The sequence below is a fragment of the Mobula hypostoma genome, chromosome 1, assembly GCF_963921235.1.
Source record: "Mobula hypostoma chromosome 1, sMobHyp1.1, whole genome shotgun sequence".
In the NCBI taxonomy this organism is placed as follows: Eukaryota; Metazoa; Chordata; class Chondrichthyes; order Myliobatiformes; family Myliobatidae; genus Mobula; species Mobula hypostoma.
Genome location: NC_086097.1, coordinates 134,020,729 through 134,038,856, shown reverse-complemented (window position 1 = coordinate 134,038,856; position 18,128 = coordinate 134,020,729). Strand labels below are relative to the sequence as shown.

General features: G+C 41.3%; 1 protein-coding gene and 1 long non-coding RNA gene across 2 annotated transcripts in view; one reads left to right on the top strand and one right to left on the bottom strand.

The window, feature by feature from the left end:
* The window catches only part of tshz1 (teashirt zinc finger homeobox 1), a 250,400-nt gene that overhangs the window by 43,421 nt on the left and 188,851 nt on the right, over positions 1-18,128 (top strand). The gene's annotated exons all lie outside the window — the stretch shown is intronic.
* LOC134350593 (uncharacterized) overlaps positions 3,601-18,128 on the bottom strand; it is a 30,604-nt gene continuing 16,076 nt past the window's right edge. Inside the window, exons 2-3 of the long non-coding RNA XR_010018942.1 lie at positions 11,851-12,073; positions 3,601-3,852 (exon numbers count right to left, since the gene is read on the bottom strand). This is a non-coding gene — a long non-coding RNA (uncharacterized LOC134350593). The remainder of the gene's footprint in view (positions 3,853-11,850; positions 12,074-18,128) is intronic.

Below are 18,128 nucleotides of genomic sequence, written 5' to 3'. Positions count from 1 at the left end.
TAATTTGAGTGAGGAAGGGGTTTTCCTTTTGGAGTGAAGGAGAATGAAGAGTGACTTGATAGAGTAGTACAAGATGATAAGAGGCGTAGATATAGTGGATAGCCAGAGACTTTTACCCGAGGTGGAAATGGCTAATAGAAGGGGGGAGTCATTTTACAGTGATTGAAAGAAAGTTCAGGGGAGCTGGCATAGATAGGTTTTTTTTCCAGAGAGAGTGTTGAGTGAGTGGAATATGCTGTCAGGGGTCGTGGTAGAGGACTCTTCATCTCACGTTCTCAATATTTGTCTATCTATCTATCTATTTATTTATTCTTTTCATATTTTTGCACAGTTTGTTGTCTTCTGCACTTTGGTTGAACACCCTAGTTGGACAATCTTTCATCGACCATAAGACCATAAGATGTAGGAGCAGAATTAGTCCATTTGGCCCATCGAGTCCACTCTGCCATTTCATCATGGCAGATCCAATTTTCTTCTCAGACCCAATCTCCTGCCTTTTCCCCATAACCCTTCATGCCCTGACTAACCGAGGATCTATCAACCTTTGCCTTAGATATACATAAAGACTTGGCCCCCTGCAGCTGCCTGTGGCAAAGAAGTCCATAGATTCAGCAGATTCTGGCTAAGGAAATTCGTCCTCATCTCCATCCTAAAAGGACGGCCCTTCTGAGGCTGTGTCCTCTGGTCTTAGATTCTCCCACCATAGGAAACATCTTCTCCACGTCCACTCCATCAAGGCCGTTTACCATTCGATAGGTTTCAGTTAGGGCACTCCTCATTTTTCTGAATTCCAGCAAATATAGCCCCAGAGCCATCAAATGTTTTTCATATGACAAGCCATTCAATCTTGGAATCATGTTTGTGAACCTGCTTTGAACCCTCTCCAGTTTCAGCACATCCTCTCAAGATAAAGCCTCAAAACTGCTAACAATACTCCAAGTGAGCCCTCACCAGTGCTTTATTAAGTCTGAACATTACATCCTTGCTTTTATGTTCTAGTCCTCTTGAATTGCATATGCCTTCCTCACCACAGACTCAACCTGTAAGTTAACCTTTCGGGAATCCTGCACAAGACTCCCAAGTCCGTTTGCGCCTCAGTTTTTTTTTGTATTTTCTCTCCATTTAGAAAATAGTCAACTTTTTCATTTCTTCCACCAAAGTGCATGACCATACACTTTCCAACACTGTATTCCATCTGCCATATCTTTGCCCGTTCCCCTAATCTAAGTCCTTCTATAGCCTCTCTGCTTCCTCAAAGCTACCTGCCCATCCATTTACCTTCATATCATTTGCAAACTTTGCAACAAAGCCATCAATTCTATCATCCAAATCATTGACACATAACGTAAAAAGAATAGATCCCAACACAGACCCCTGTGGAACACTACTAGTCACCGGCAGCCTGCTAGAAAAGGCTCCCTTTTTTCCCACTCTTTGCCTTCTGCCAATCAGCCACTGCTTTATCCATGCTAGAATCTTTTCTGTAGTATCATGGGCCCATTGCTTGTTAAGCAGCCTCATGTGTGGCACCTTGTCAATTGCTTTCTGAAAATGCAAGTACACAATATCAACTGATTCTCCTTTGTCTATCCTGCTTGTTATTTCTTCAAAGAATTCCAACAGATTTGTCAGTCAAGATTTTCCCCTTGAGGAAACCACGCTGACTATGGCCTATATTAATATGTGCATCCTAGTACCCTGAGAAAGCATCCTTAATAATCGACTCCAACATCTTCCCAACCACTGAGGTTAGACTAATTGGCCTGTAGTTTCCTTTCTTCTGCCTCTCTCCCTTCTTGAAGAGTGGAGTGACATTTGCAATTTTCCAGTCTTCCAGAACCTTCCAGAATCTAGTGACTCTTGAGTGATCATGACTAATGCCGCCACAGTCTCTCCAGCCAACACTTTCAGCACACTGGGGTATACACCATGTGGTCCAGGTGACTTATCTACCTTCAGACATTTCAGTTTCCCAAGAACCTTCTCTCTAGTTATGGTACCTCCGCGTACTCATGACCTCTGATACCTGGAACTTCCACCATACTGCTAGTGTCTTCCTCCATGAAGACTGGAGCAAAATACTTATTCATTTCTTCTGCCACTTTAATGTCGCCAGCCCTCTCTCACCTCTCTTTTACACTTTATGTATCCGAAGAAACTTTTAGCATCCTCATTGATTCTGTTATTGTTGTTATTCTATAGATTTGTTGAGTATACTCAGAAGAAACTGAATTTCAGGGTTGTATATGGTGACATATATGTACTGTGATAATAAAATTTACTTTGAATTTTAGGTACATTAGGGACATTTAAGAGACTTAGGCACATAATAAAAGCAAAATAAGGGCTATGTGGGAGGGAAGGGTTAGAGTAGGTTAAGATGTCATAACATCATGGGTTGAAGGGCTTGTACTGTGCTGTACTCTCTATGTTCTGACACAAGAGAAGATATTTGTATTGGTTTATTACTATCACTTGTACGAGGTATAGTGGAACGCTGTATTTTGCACACCCTTTAGATGGATCTTTACCCTTTAGGTAAAAAGAAAACGAGGTGTTGAGTTACAGAGTACAAGGGCCATGGCGAGGTGGGTTGGGAGATCGGGAGTTCACCTTTTAGTGCATGAGAAGGCCGTTCAAGAGTTTGATAACAGTGGGAGAGAAGCTGTCTTTGAGTCTGGTTGTTGTGCTTAGGCTTTTGTTTCTTCTGTCTGATGGTAGAGGGGAGAAGAGAGAATGACAGGGTGTGAGTAGTCCTTGGTTATGTTAGTTGCATTCCCAGATCAGTCGGAGGTGTAGATATAGCAGAACAGCTGAAGTAGTTGAATTCCAATGTTGGGTCAGGATGTCAATAACACATGCAGTCTGGAGGTAATGTGCTGCCCCTCAGGCTCCTATTGAGTATTGTAGAAGGCTGAAGACCAAGATGAAGAGGGCAATGGAATTAAAGGGGCAGGAAACCAAAAGCTTGATTTATTTTGAATTTATGTAGTGATCCAGTGCAGAGTAAGTCCTTCAGACACTTTGAGCCAAGCCGCCCGCCCCATTCCCTGAATTTAATCCGAGCCTAATCATGGGACAATTTACAATGACCAATTAACCTGCCAGCCGGTATGCCTTTGGACTGTGGGGGGAAACCGGAGCACCCAGAGGAAACACACGTGGTCACAGGGAGAATGTACAAATTCTTTACAGGCAGTGGCGGGAATTGAACCCGGGTCACCTGTACTGTAAAGTGTTGTGCTGACCACTACGCTACATCACCTAGTCTATATTTGGTCTACCCCAGAAGACAACAAAACAGAATCAGAATTAGATTTATTTTTCCTGCCTTGTATGATGTGGTTTGCTGTTTTGCCACAGAAATACAGTGTAAAGACATAAAATTAGTGTAACTTACAAAATTAGAATACATTTTGAAAAAAAAGCAACAATGAGGTAATGTTCATGGGTTCATGGGTGGTTCAGAAAACTGATGGCAGAGGGGAAGGGGATGCTCCTGAATGGTTGAGTGTGGATCTTCAGGCTCCTGCTCCACCTTCTCGATGGTAGTAATGAGAAGAGGTCACGTACTGGATGGTGACAGTCTTTAGTCCTCCTTCTTGAGACACAGCCCTTTGAAGATACTCTGAATTGTGGGAGAATTGCATCCACGATGAAGATGGCTGGCTCTACAACCCTCTGTAGCTTTTTACGATCCCGTGCATTGGAGCTTCCATACCAGGCTATGATGTTACAAGTCAGAATGCTCTCTGCCGCATATCTATAAGGGTCTGTGGTGACATACCAAATCTCCTCAAACTCCAAGTAAAGTAGGGCTGCTGGTGTGACGGCTTCGTGGTTACAGCAGGCCTATGAGAGGAGAATGCATTGCAAGGAGCAATCAGTGTGTACCAATTGAAAGAAGTAAAGATAATCTGATCCTTCTCCAAGAGTAGGTGTCCGGGCTCTTTGGAAAGAGAGGAGGTAGAGGAATGGCATTGTATCTCCTCCAACTACCCATGACGATACCATGGGAAGAGAATGGAAGGGAATGCTATATTTTGACACCACGAAACTTAATCGCTTCTATGTTTAAATTTCATGGATGGTGCATATTTACTGCATTGCTGATGTTTGTTTTAATATTTTCACACCTACCCTAGCTCTATTTATAACATAAACAATGGGGATTTGATTACATTATCACGTGAACAGTGTGTTAAGTAGCCCTTTAATTATATAGCCGTCAAGTCTCTGAATAGGGCCCATTAGTGTAATAAGGCCTGGTGCATACATTATCTCTGACCTTTGACCATGTTATCTTTAATGCCTTTAACCCATTTCGTACCATGTGCATCTCACTTACTCACTTGCATTATGGACTGAATCATTTTTTCCCTTACGACAGAAAATAATAACTGGGAAGTTATGAGTTAAACTGCAAAAAAGTAGTTATATAGTTGCTTGAGCATTGGTAGCTATGTCCCTGACCCCTGAACCTTGAACACAATTTTGGGGTATTATTTACTCATGTAGGAACAATTAATCAAAATAAAATGATATAAAAATATGATCAAGAAATTGCCAGATTCTTGCATAAATAGGTCCCCCAGTCACGTAGCAGTTAATGCGACAGCTCAGGGCGTTTTGGAGTTCAGAGTTCAATCCTGGTGCCATTCTGTAAGGAGTCTCTGTATGTCCTCCCCGTGGAATGCGTGGGTTTTCCCCTGGTGTTCAGGTTTCCTCCTGGGGTCCAAGGACATACGGAGTCATTGTAAATTGTCCTGATATTAGGTCAGGGTTAACTGGGGTTGTGGGGTTGCTGGACGGCGCAGCTCAAAGGGCTGGAAGGGCCTGCCCCACACTCTATCGTTAAATAAAATAAAGTAAATAGCTCTTTCTGGTTCACTAATATTTTTGAGCAGATAAAATCTACCATTTTTACCCACCAGTAGCTGACTCCAGACCCACCAATAAGGTCGACTCTAAACTGAACTCTGAAATGAGCCACTCAGTTCAAGAACAAATGGGGGATGCCCACATACCACAGATGACGCCCTGACTGAAACATCAGTGGCTGCCGGACGGTCATCCACTCAGTGAAAGTCTGAGTCTGCCTGAAACTTCTTGCCTTTCAGTGTAAGCAGGTGTTCTCAAGTGAACGATACCAGCTCACACATTTTAAATAGACATGTACATGCTGAGGGACACGCACAGGCTTGGTGCTGCAATTGCAAGGGCTCTGTGGGGTAGGGCCCCAGTCTAGCATTATCCCAGCACAGGACACTGAGGGGGCTGGGTTCTGGGTAACAGCTTATCAAACATTCCATGGTGAATTGTTTAAACACATGCCGATAGACTAATGTTTTGTAAAGGTATGTAATGATTTGATGGCACAATGAATGTCAGCATAATGTGTACTGATTTTACTGCATTTCGTTTATTTTTTATGAATAAAATAAATTTTTAATTCATAAAACCAGGAATGAAAGGGTTATCATACGAGGAACATTTGATGGCTCTGGTCTGTACTCGCTGGAATTCAGAAGGATGAGGGGGATCTCATTGAAACCTTTTGAATGTTGAAAGGACTAGACAGAGTAGATGTGGAAAGGGTGTTTCCCATGGTGGGAAAGTCTTGGACAAGAGGGCACAGCCTCAGGACAGAGGGGCACCCTTTCAAAACAGAGATGTGGAGAAATTCCTTCAGCCAAAGGGTGGTGAATTTGTGAAATTTGTTGCCACATGCAGCTGTGGAGGCCAGGTGTATTTAAGGCAGAGATTGATAGGTTCTTGATTGGAGGTGGCATCAAAGCTTACGGGGACAAGGATGGGAACTGGGGTTGAGGTTGAGGATCAGCCATGATTGAATGGCGGAGCAGACTCAATGGGTCAGATGGCCTAATTCTGCTCCTATGTCTTATGGTCTTATGGTCTAAGTATACTTTAAAAAAAATGCCATGGAGTCATAGAATTATACAGCACGGATACAGACCCTTTGGCCCAACTGGTCCATGCAGACCGAGCTGTCACATCTAATCTGATCCCATTTGCTGGTGTTTGTCTCATAGCCTTGTAAACTTTTCCAATCCACGTACCAGTCCAACTGTATTTTAAAAATTGTTTTTATACCTATGTACCCACCTCAATCTCAATATAGGTACAACCCTCAAGTTCCTAATCTTTCCCCTCTCACCTTAAAACTACACCCTCTAGTTCTTGATTTCTCAAACGTAGCATAAGGGCTAGTGTGTTCACCCTGTGTATGCCCTCATGATTCTTTGAACTTCCATAACATCACATCTCAGACTCCTACACTTCAAGGAATATCCTAGCCTGTCCAGCCTAGCCATGCAGCTTAAAAGGGGGCAAAAAAGGAAAGATCTACAAGGTTATTACCAGTACTGGAAGGTAAGCGATACAGGGTATGCGAAGTTTTTTTTTAGGAGACTAAGGGCTGACGTAAAAGATGTTTAAAATCAGTGAGGCATAGATAGGATGAATAGCCATTGTCTTTGCTGTAGGGTAGGGAGTTGGAGGCTTAAAGTGAGGGGGGGGGAATTTTTAAGGGACCTATGGGTCAAGTTTTTCACATTAAGTGTGGTCTGAATATGGAACAGACCTTCAGAGGAAGAGGTACTAGAGGCAAGTACAATAATGACATTTAAGTGATATCTGAACAGGTAGATGGACAGGAAAGACTTAGAAGATATGGTGCAAACATAACTATAGCACAGTTGGAGAACTTGGTTAGCATGGATGAGTTGGGCCAAACGATATGTTTTCTGTGCTGTACAGCTCTGTGTGACCTTAGGAAACACGATGGAGTTTTATCGCTTAGGTTTTCTATTCCAGGCCAATTTGTTTACTAACGTAATTAAAATGTATTAAGAGATTCTCCCATGCCAGTATGAATGCAGTTAAAGCAATTTACCTAGTTGGTAAGTTACAAAATCTTGAGAGGAACGTAGAAGCAGGTAGGTATTTTTGAAAGAGAATTGGATAACTGATGGAAAATATACAAACAAAGGTGTAGCAAACAGAGGAGGAGTGATTCTAATGTGAGAGATCTGTGCAGAGTCAGGACAGGCTGCAAAGGTTCCTCCTATGTTGAATGATTATTTTACAGTGTCTCCTAAACCAGCCAAGCAGTGGAAGAGTTAAATCTGTTCCTCTCTGCACAGATGCTGCCTGTACTACCAAACTTCTCCAGCAATTTTTTTTTGTTTTCTTCTTCCAACATCTGTTTGATTTTCTTGTGTGCTACATGTTGTGTTTTGTAACTCCAGAAATTAATTGAAAGAAAATCATCGAGCCTGGGAAAATGTGTCTACTTTGTTTTACTTTAGTGAGGTTCTCACATATGATGTGGACGTCATTGTGTAATGATGCATGCCACTAACATATAACCCATAATGAATTCTGTAAACAACAAAGAATGCTTAATCAAGCAATATATTTACAATATTACTCAAATATTACTGAAATATTAAATACACAACATACAGTGTGTGTATATATATATAGATAAATATATATATATATATATATATATAGATAAATAGAGATATATATATATAAAACTGTATACTATATAATACAACTGCTATGTAGACATCCACAACATTGTAAATTTTAAATTCACTGTGGCAGATTTCTTACTCTAGTCGGATAATGTCCTTACTGATGGTGGGGGGAGAGTCGCTCTGCTTGGTGTGTGAGACTTGTGGCTGTGAAACAAATTCAGGTTCTGGGATCTCCGCCGTGGTGGTTGTAGGAGTTGACTTCAGGATTTGAGGAAGTGGTTCTGGACGTGTTGGCATCCTGAACAGAGCATGGCAAGCTGCTCGATCTGCTGGTCTATCCCAGGGCACCGGACAAAGCTTTGAGTTCAATGCTTTTATTTTGACCATGCTTAGATGTCTGGCATTAGCTCCACCAACACTTTAGCTCTCAGCTTGGATGGTACAAGCAACTCTCAATCCCCACACAAGGCAACCCCCATCAAGGACAAGTTCATCCCGGCATTGGTAGAAATGAGGGAACTGGAATTTCTGCTGTACGTTCCAGCCATTTTGAGATGCATGTAGACTTGTGACAGTGTGGGGAGAATACATCAGAGCAGTGTACTCTTTAGTCAGTTTTTCAAGTGTTTCCTTTTCTAAGGTTAAACTGGATGATTCATCAGCATTTCTATGATCAGTTGTCCTGTTGAAATTGATCTTGTAATGGTGTCCTCAAAGAAACAGAGCCTAACGGAATCAAGTCTAATATCACCAGCATATGTTGTGAATTTTTTTTTGTCTAAGCTGTAGCAGTACAATGCAGTACACAATATAGAAAAATATCTGTAAATTACAGAAAGTATATGCAAATATTAAATAGTTAAATTGAATAAGTAGTGCAAAAATAGAAATTATAAAAGTGTTCATGGGTTCAATGTCCATTCAGAAATCGGATGGCAGAGCGGAAGAAGCTGTTCCTGAATCAATTGAGTGTCTGCCATCAGGCTTCTGTACCTCCTTTCTGATCGTAACAATGATAACAAGGCTTAACCTGGGTGATGAAGGTCCTTAATGATGGACTTTGCTTGTTTGAGGTATCACTCCTTGAAGATGTCCTAGATACTACAGAGCCTAGTGTCCATGATGGAGCTGACTAAGTTTACAACTCTCTGCAGCTTATTTTGCTGCTGTGCAGTAGACCCCACCCCCACACACCTGTATCAGACAATGATGTAGCCAATTAGAATGCTGTCCTCAGTACATCTGTAGAAACATGAGTGTTTTTGGTGACATACCAAATCTCCTCAAACTCCTAATGAAATATAGCTCATCTCTGCATTTGTGAAGTTAGTGGAACACTCTTCTGTGGATTGAAAATGGACACTAGTGGTTGATAATCAGTAATGAGGGTAAACACACTCCTGTACAAATACTGGTTGAACAGTATTTATACCCCAAACCAGACTCAAAGCCCCTCTGTCAAACTGTGTGTAATTTTTCTCTGCAACAGTAAGGGAATGTGATGCCAAGTCTAGGGGGTGTTCAGTTCCATCACTCATAACATGTGACAAGACTACACCTATGCCATAAGGCAATGCATCACAGACAAGCTTCACTGCACAATGTCGATCATTATGTGTGAGTAGTGTCTGACATCACCATTTCCTTTGCCATTTGGAAAGCCACCTCACACTGCTTTGTCCGTTGCCATTTCTTCCCAAACTGTAGTAAGGAACTCAAGTGGTGGAGCATAATTACCAGGTTTGACAGGAACCTGTTATAGTAATTGACAATTACAAAAAAGGATTGTAACTGTGACACATACTTTGCAGCATCCGCCATTGCTTGAATTTTCTCAGCACACTTATGTAAATCTTTTGCATCAATTGTGTGACCTCAGTAAGTGAAGCTTGGTTTAAAGAATTCACATTTGTCGCTTTATGCTTTGAGTCCATAATCTTTTAATCTTCTTAGCACTGTCTTGAGATTTTGGAGATGTTTCTTGTCATCCTCACTGATAACAATTATGGCATCCAGGTAACACTGAGCTTTGGGCACCAGAACAGCACCTGGGCCATTGCATTCTGCCAGAGTCCAGGTGTAGATGCTACTCCAAAAGTAAGCCCATTATAGCAATAAAACCCTTTGTAAAGTGTTTATGGTGAGAAACACTTTGGAATCTTCTTCCATCCCTTCTGTAGGTCCACTTTGTAGAAGTGTTTTTCTCCAGAAAGATTTGCAAAGATATCCTCTACCCTGTGCAGAGAGTATTGATCTACTTTCAGTACTGGGCTGATGAGGACCTTAAAATCACCACAAGTCCTGACAGACCCAACATTCTTGGCTATCGGGACCACTTCTATTGCCCATGGGCTCCACTCAACCTTGGAAAGAATTCCATCAGCCTCCATGTGATCCAGCTCTCTCTCTACTTTATCATAGATGGTGTAAGGAACTAGATGGGCTTTGTACAAGTTGGCTGTGGTATTTTCATTTAACACTATTTTACCCTTGATATGTTTGAATTTTCCAATGCCATTCTTGAACACTGCTGTGGCGTCATCCGGTACCTTTCTTATTTCACTTTCAGTTGACTCTATTGCAGGGGGTGTGGCACGCAAATGGTGGATGGATCTCTAATCAAGTTGTCATTGTCTCAGCCAATTACAGCCCCACAATGCTGGCCCTCCTGTTTTTAACACGTGCAAATCCAACATGGCTTGTTGGTTGTTGTACTTCACTATTACGAATGCCATTTCCACAGGAGTTATCTTTTCTCCAGTATAAGTTCTTAGTTGGATATCTGCAACTTTCAGTTCATTATCTTTGAATTGCTGTTCAAACTCACTTTGTGGAATGACTGAAGCAGCCGAGCCAGTGTCTAAAGCATTTTAATGAATTTGCTGATCACTTCCGGTGTATGCCATATTGTTTGTCTATTGTTAGGTTTCACATTGTAAATCTCAAGGCTACTCAGTTCTTTGTTACTTTCATCATTATCAGATTTTTTTAAAGTAACAACATGGGGATTAGTGCTCTTTTTGAAATTGCAACTTTTTGTCTTTTTCGCTTCCCTGTGCAGTCCATCTATTTTCGTCTGCTCTACATGTCTTTGTATGTGTCCTTCTTTGTTGCATTTTCTGCAAGTTTTGCCTTTAACCTTGCATTGGTCCGGTGTATGTTGGCTCCTGCCACAATGATAACATAATTTGTTCAGCCAGGCTGCTTTCCATTTGTTCACACTCACTTTCATTCCTGACTTCAAGTCAATTTTTGTATCTGGCTGCTGTTTCCTTTGAAACAGCAATTTCAACTGCTCTTTGAAATGTGAGGTGTTTCAATTAGAAGCTCTTTTAGAATGCTTTCAGGTAAGGTTCTATAAACTAAGCGATCTTTCTGTATATCATTAAGCCCATCACTGAACTGACAACGCTCAGACAATTCAGCTATGTAAGCTGGAATGGACTCCCCTTCCTTTTGATTCTGTATATGAAACCAAAAGCGTTCTGCAACTGGTTTGGTTCTGAATGTTCCTGCATTACTTTCATGATATTAGCAAAGCTAATTTTGGCTGGTTTGGTTGGAGAACTAAACTTCTAAGCTAACTGTATGGTTTTCCACCAATTGCACTCAGTAACACTGCCACTCTCTTTTCATTGGCTGTATCATTTGCTTCAAAATACTGCTCAATTTGTTCAGTAAACAGTACTGTGTAAAAATCTTAGTCACATATAATTAGCTGGGATGCTAATACTTTTGCACAGTACTCTAGTAATTTTATGTATTGCACTGTTCTGCCGTAAAAAATCAAATTTCATGACACATGAGTGATGATAAAACAGATTCTGATATGGGTTTCTTTTGCGGACTGAGAGTGGGAATGAGGCAGAGAGAGGGGAATCATGGTTGGGAAAAGGAGAAGGGAGAGGGGAGCCAGCAGGAAACACCAGAGAGACATTATGTAATGATCAATAAACAATTGTTTATAATCAAATGATTTTGCCTGGTGTCTTAGGGCTGGGTGTATCTACACCTGCACCAGCCCTACCCCTGACGCTCCTTCTCTGCCACCCGTCCCATACCCATCCCGCAGCACTCCACCCTTGCCAATCCCAACATACTTTGCTCCAACGAGATTTACAAACTCGCTCTCCACTCCACGTTGATAAATACAGCACTGTGCAAAAGTCTTAGGCAAGCTACCTAAATATATATGTGTGTGTGTGTGTGTGTAAGACTTTTGCACATTATTGTACATCATTTAATTATCTGTTGTGCAAATGTGTCCATCTTTTCAATGTAGCCAACCATTTCTCCCTTCCTTTCTTTCTTTCTTTCTTTATTATTATAACCCAGTACTCACCATGCATGAACCTGTGAACTTTGTCCACTTCCTGCCTTTTTTAAAAACTCAAACATCTCTTTCCCCTTCCGAAGAAATAAACATGCTGCGCTTTAAAAAAAACTCGAACATCTCTCTCCCCCTTCTGAAGAAATATGTTCTGCGGTTCAACAGGTAGGTAGTCATCTTGGGATCTTTTTAAAACTTCCTCAATTTAAGAGTTGCTTGTCACTCCAGAAACTAACTGAAAGAAAAATAAGAAATCCCATGAAAATGTGTCTACTTCATTTTACTTTAGTGAGGCGCTCACATATGATGTGGTGGTGTAATGATGCATGCCATTCACATACTTTGTACATAATGAATTGTGTAAACAAAGAATGCTTAATCAAATAATATATTTACAATATTACTCAAATATTACTGAAATATTAAGTACAATACACTATATTTTATTTTGCTACAAAAAGGTAAAAAAAAAATTAAGACTCAGTGCTATCCCAATTTTATGATCACTGAAAAAACTGGCTTGATTCAAACTTAATTAATATGATGGTGCAAATTACAAAGATAGTAGTCATTAATTGCTGTCAGTGTTATAGAATTCACTGGGATTTCTATACTCTATCCCATAATAATTATGTAAAAAAAATGTCAATGAGCATTACCTGTTTTTAATGTAACTGATGTGACTGCCACTCTTGCCTCTGTTTAGAGAGATCTGTGTCCCACTATTGGACCTGTAATTGAGGAGCCCCTTTCAGAAGCTGCTGCCTCTCTCTACATTTGTCTTCATAAGGTTAATTTATTTTTTTCAACCAGATGTGGGCTGGCAGGCATCAGTCACTGCTTCCTTCCCCCACTGTTAGGAGGTCAAGAACACAGTCACGTTTCCCATTTCACAGAATCCCGATCAACATTATTGAAGATGGATGTATCTTTAAAGCAAAGATTGATTGTGGATATCAGAGTTATGGCGTCATTTATCATGATGAATATTATTTAGACTTGGATCGTACAAGGCTGTAACTTGAAGCACTGTCAGAGGGGGAACAAATTGCAAATGAGGATGCATGGAGTTTAATGGATGGATAAATTTTCAGTGTAGTTCATTGCCAGTTAGCTGGCCAATGTTGTTCTTTTATATGTTATCCCCGAACAAGAGGAGGGGGAATTTGTTTTTTATTAGTTTGTGTAACTTAACTCCTGTCAGGGCAGCATTGTTTTTGGATTTCAGAATCTAGATTCAAGGTCCTTGACTATTATTGTGCACACAGTCCAGAGATGTAGGTTAAGCAATCTTATATGTGTTGTAATTAAGACAACTGAGACAATTTTTTGGTCAATCTGCTCTTTCTTAATTAGGTGTTCCCCTCACCCCATCGTTGAGGCAGCATGCTCTAATTGAGCCAGGCACTGCCACCAAGAGGGACGGTTTGAACAGCGGGCTCTAATTTTATTGACCACTACTGCGCATCTCAAAGAAAGCCAAATTTATCAACACACATTACTGAGAGAAGCGAATGCAGAGAAAACCATTGTTTTTAATCTTTTTTTCCCTGAGAGTCTGAATGAGGTGATTTATGGTAGTTATCCATCTTTAGGGTTATCCATCAAGTTTCAGTTGCTAGGCAATTGCGCCAGCAGCTGTTTGCCTTGAATAGAACTAAAAAGTTGTCACTCACCACATGCAGGTGTACAGTGCGTTTTTTTAAAGCCTCATCCTCAGCTGCAAAAATCTTATACCCTCCACTTTGTTTTTAAACAGGAATATGTCGGAAAGGAGATCTCAATTTAATTATTTCAGAATGGTGTACTGTGCAAAGAGGAAAAGAACTGGAGCATAACTTTATGTGTTAGAGAAAATGTAAATAGAACTCTGGACTGATGTGGCATTGTTACAATATCATTCATGGATTCTTTCAGTGCAAACAGTGGGATCTTTCAGAGTAACCAGGAAAAAAATCCCTTCACAACTTACAAAGGAGCTGGTGGACTTCTGCAGGTCAGTCAGCTTCTATGGAGGAAAATAGACTGTTAATGAGCCCAGATGCAGTTCTCAACCCAAAACAATGACTGTCCATTTCCCTCTGTAGATGCTGCCTGACCCACTGAGTTCTTCCAGTTCTTTTGTGTGTTGCTCCAGATTTTTGGCGTCTGTGGTCCCCTGTGACTACTTATGGTGTTGGAAGTACAACTTGGTTGCATTTGGCAGCAGTGTTTCATTCTCTCTTGGAATTTTTGTGTGGGTTTTTGTTACCTATCACATGGGTGGATGGATGACACTGGCTGGGGAATGGACCTACACTGTAACGAGAGCGTCTTGAACCTCCAGGTTCTCCGATTGTGGAGCATAAGGATTCCTTCTTTGTAGAAGTCGGCATCTTGGACCTCCAGAATTGGTCCACAGCAGGGGTGATTGATAAGTTCGTGGCCTAAGGTAGAAGGAGATGAGTTATTAACTTCAAACTTTCCGCATTTTCACTCAAAGAGTTGAACTGCATGTGCATGTAACAAGAGCGGTATAACTCATCTTGTTCTACCTTGGGCCACGAACTTATCAATCACCCCTGCTGTGGACCAATTCTGGAGGTCCAAGATGCCGACTTCTACAAAGAAGAGATCCGTATGCTCCACAATCGCTGGACTAAGTGTGTAAATGTAGGAAAAATAAATGTGCCAGGTTTTCTAAAATTGACTCCTCCTACCTTAGGCCACAAACTTATCAATCACCCCTCGTATGACGTCTTCCCAATTGTCCATCTCTTGTGCTTTGATGCCCCTCTTGCACACAGTACATCTTTGAAATGTTAACATAAGTGCCTAATTGGTCATTTTCCTGAGGCCAATTCCTGAACATCTTCGGGAAGGGAGTGTATGTGTGTGTGTGTGTGTGTGTGTGTGTGTGTAGTAAGCAAATGTTACAGTTTAGTATTTTTTAACCTCAGATGGCCCATGAAGTACTCATGAAATACTCCAGAATGCTTTGTAATGCTGCAATGTAGGAAGTGCAGTGGACAATTTGCACACAGCAAGCTCCCAAAAAATTTTAAGGAGCCGTCAATGGTATAATTTGCTTTGAAGGTGTTGACAGAGGAAAAATTACTGTCCACAACTCCAACGTGAACTTGTCTGCTCCTTGAAATAATACTTCAGGGATAAGTGGGTGGGAAGAACTTCTTTTCTTCCTATGGTGGTAGACGCTGGGACAAATTTTATAGGAATGCCTATTAATGTATATACATATATATTAAATGTGTTTAATCAGAAGAACACAATATGTGTCATGTTACTAGTACAAGGATTGTACCTTGATTGAGACCAATATATGCTGCCTGTGGGATTATGAGACAGTAACACAATTAGTTTATGTAACTATCATGCATCTAAGCTGGTGTTCCTGCATTAAACATGCTTCCATCTGATCTTCCTTGTACCATAATGTGTGGATTCCTTCATATTTCTTTCAGTTCCTTTGCTTTGTGCTTGGAAATTTGTGCTTTTGCACTGTGATTTGTTGCGCTCATCCCAATCTTCAGCAGCCACTGAAGCTTCCTCCTTCTCCTGGTGAAGAAGGCATATAGTATACTGCCTTCATTGATCAGAGCATTGAGTTTAGGAGTTGGGACATTATGTTGCAGTTGTACAAGACACTGGGAATATAGGTTTTGGCCCCCCTGTTATTAGGAAAGACAACATTCAGCGAGAAAATGTTCAACGAAGATTTAGGAGACTATCCTAGGACACTAGGCTGAGCATGCTTGAACTTTATTCCATGGAATGTAGGAGATTAAGGGGTGACCTGTAGATGTGTATAAAACCACAAAATGCTTAGATCGGGTGAATGCGTATGGTCGTTTTCCTGGTTAGGGGAACTAAAAACTACAGGACATAGGTTTAAGGTGAGAGGTGAAAAATTTAAAAGAGAATTGAGGGGCAACTTCTTCATGCAGAACGTGGTGCATATTTGGCACAAGCTGCCAGAGGAAGTGGTTGAGGCTGGTACAATAACAACATATAAAAGAGTTTTGGATTTGTACACGGATAGGAGGGATTTAGAGTGATATGGGCCAAATGCAGGATAATGCGACTAGCATAGACGAGTTGGGCTGAATAGCCTTTTCCTTGCTGTATTTCTCTGTGACTCAAGAACTCTTAAGTGCTCTTCTTTCTAATTCCAAGCTAGTTCCACGGATTGTTTGACTTGGCCTTTCCTGGAGATGGAATGGATCCCGATCACTATCCCAGCTCTCCACTAAGCTGACCATGGACATTGATTCAAGGGATATTTTTCCATATTATCTTTAAGTTACCCCAACTAATGTGTCCTCCGGTGTCACTGAAGAGGAGTTCAATATGCAGACCTTTGTTGGATCATTTCCGTTGGCAGATTGGTTCTGAAACCATTAGGCAGAGACAGAAGGCAAGACAGTCAGAAAGGAGCCGAGCAGAATTTCCTTTTTGACAAGGTAACCTATTGGGGATACACTGCCTGAAAGGGAGTGAAAGAACATTTGTCATAAAACCATCCATTCAGCGTAACTGAGCAAATATGTGGAGAGGAAGCATTTGGAGAACTGTGTGTTGGGGTGAGCTGAATCATGGAGGAAATAAGGGGTCTAATTGGACAGTACAGTCGAGGAGCTAGTGCAAGCATAACAGGCTGAATGGCCTCCTTCCGTGATGTGAGTTCCCTTCCTTCTGTCCAAGCAGCAGAATATTTTACTTGTTTTGTGTATATTTCTTATCTGCAGGGTGGTGAATCTGTGGATTTGATTACCACAGAGGGCCGTGGAGGCCAAGTCATTGGATGTACTTAAGTCAGAGATTGATGGGTTCTCGATTAATAAATGGATTAAGGATCATAGGGAGAAGGTGTGAGAATGAGGTTGAAAAAATCAGTACTGATGGAATGGTGGAGCAAGCTTGATGGGGTCAATGGCCTAATTCTGTTCATATGTCAGGACGCTGGAGCAGGGATCCAATCGCAGACCTGGTACTGTGCACACAGTGATAGTAATTGAGTAACAAATCCTGGGGTGCAAACAAAGTCAGTGTCAAAGTTCAGGCAGAGATCAAAACATCCAGAGAAATCCAAAAACCAGAATCGGGAAACAGGCAGGGTTGATATTCAGATGGCCAGAGTACAGATACAAATACTGGAAAGGCTCAGGAAAATTCACTAGCACAATCTGGTAACAAACAGGTGAAGACACAGGACTGAAATACACTGAGCTATAAACAGAGAGGCAGATGATAGGTGGAGCACAATGAGACACAGGTGACAGCAGTACAGGTAATAATAAGAAACAGGTGAGAGACGGAGTACTCAGTAATACGGGGTCCGGAGTAGACCAGGAGTGGGGACAGGAGCACATGGCAATACAAAACCACAGACTGACAGCTAGGGCGAAACACACAAAAAGACAGGGTTGAACTGGAGGTACTGACATCCTATATCTTATGGCCTTATAAAGTGTGGGTTGTCTAATGAGGACATGTTCCATAGGCTAGGTTTGTATCTACAGGTTTTTAAGAAAAGTGTGAGGGAATCTGATTGAAACATCTCTCTCTGATATTACTATATTGCATTCCATTGAGAGTTTACTTTTCAATTGCATTCTGTAGAAAGAAATGCCACCACACAATTTAACCTCTAAGCCAGGAGTTCCCAACCTTTTTTATACCATGGACTAATACCATTAAGCAAGGATCCGTGGACCCCAGATTGGGAACCGCTGCTCTAACCTGTTTTAGCTTTTTTCCTGTCTTTTTCAGTCATTCTTAGGAAAGGGACATCAGTAACAAGGCAATACTTTCTCCCCCCCTTAGTTGCTCTTGAATGCTTCAGTGAGTCGTCTTCCATGAGAACATAAGAAACAGAGTAGGAAACTGCTGCAGTCCTCTGGTGAGGGAGCTCCCACATGGTGAAGGTATTCCCACGGTGTTGCTTTGGAGGGAGTTTCAGGATTTAGAGCTGGTGATGATGAAGGACAGAAAATATATTCACCATTTGGGAGGTGGCCAGACTTGCAGGGACAATGATGTTCCTGTGGAATAGATGGTGAAAGTCGCAGCTCAGGGAGGCCCTTTTGAAACTCTATTGAGCGGGGAGTGCACTCTGCAAATGAGAGACACTACAGCAGTGTTAAGAGGGAGTGAGTGTTTAAGGTGATGGAAGCAATTGTAAGGAAGTGATCTGAGAAAATGGCAAAATGACCCAAGCAGCACCTTTGCACTAATGCAGAGTGATTGTCACTGCAGGGTGGATACCATTGATTAAATTTATCTGGCAATTG